A 1,450-nucleotide genomic window follows, 5' to 3' on the forward strand; every position below is an offset into this window, starting at 1 on the left:
GACCCTGTCTGTCAGGGCTTAACCAGGCTAAAAGGGATACAACGTCTCAGCATAACAACCAAAATACTCGATAAAAATTATCTCCATACAGGAATTGAACTCAAGTCCTCTGCATTGCAACAACGGAGAGCTAAACCGCTGCCCACAGACGCTGTTGTGCAAAGATTGTTCTCAAATAACTTCCATTTGAACAACAAAACAAGATATTTTCATTAGTGTGGGAAACGACATCCAGAATTAACTCATAGGAGACCTACTGTTTGGGGGCACTTTAAAAAGAAAAAGAAAAACTTCGGCACCCATACAGATTTTTCCCCATTCTGTTTTCTGTACCTGAAACTTGTAAAGGATAATGTGTCATTTCGTGCTTCTAATCTGGATGCGATGGCTCGAAATGTGCAGCCACATTGCCTTTTGACTGCTGCTGCTGATCGATATTATACGTGTCCGTTATGTCCTTTAAGAGTGAAACGTGAACTGCGGGTCACGCTTCATTATTTTAAAAGGAGATCTATTTTTATTACGATCTCTGACTCATTGTAGGCCTACACAAAGAAATAATCAGTGGTAAATGTAAGGGATCATTGCTCCGCCACGTATTAGAGCTCTTTTTATCATTCATTATGACTTAATTTCAACGCGAAACCCATAAACACAAGGGCATGACAAAGTGATAGCAAAACATAAATTAAGCAGTGTATTTTTCAACTTTCGATTCATGCTTTATCAAATATTTCTGATCAGCATCCCCTCCTCCCCCCCCTCTCTCTCTCTCTCTCTCTCTCTCTCTCTCTCTCTCTCTCTCTCTCTCTCTCTCTCTCTAACTGCCTCTCTGTCGACAGTTGCCGAAATTATATTGACTCTTTGAGGACGCACTATTCTGGTCGGTCGACAACGCTTTGATTGAAAGACGCTGTTCTGGAGCACTCGAATCACAACTTTGTTACTCGATCGGAATTTTCTATTGTTTTTTTTTTAAATCTAAAATTTTACAAGGCAGACAACAAGATGTAAATCTATAAAAAAACGTATTCAGATTCCTATGACTAATTTGTGTATGTTGGTTCAAATTGTGCCGCAACGTTGCATTTGGTTTGCTCCTAGTCGGATATATATTTATGTCTGCTACTTCCTCCAAGAGTTAATGAAATGCGTGGTCATGGGTAAGAGGGGAAGAAAAAAGGGAATGCAGCTACAACATCATCTATCTGCACAATGAGAAAGAAACAAGAAATACTTGAATCAAAATACTTGCACAAATGCAACCAAGAGGTGCTAGCACGACGAAGTACAGCGCAGCCTCTCCATAACGACATCGTAGGGACCAGAAAAAAATGCCGTTATAGATAGTGGTCGTTATAGAGAGGCAACCAAAATATTACTTATTACGATAAGGGAAAAATCGGGACCTGGGCACCATGTCGCTATACAGAGGATGTCGTTATCGAAG

The sequence above is a fragment of the Aplysia californica genome, unplaced genomic scaffold, assembly GCF_000002075.1.
Source record: "Aplysia californica isolate F4 #8 unplaced genomic scaffold, AplCal3.0 scaffold00062, whole genome shotgun sequence".
Lineage (NCBI taxonomy): Eukaryota > Metazoa > Mollusca > Gastropoda > Aplysiida > Aplysiidae > Aplysia > Aplysia californica.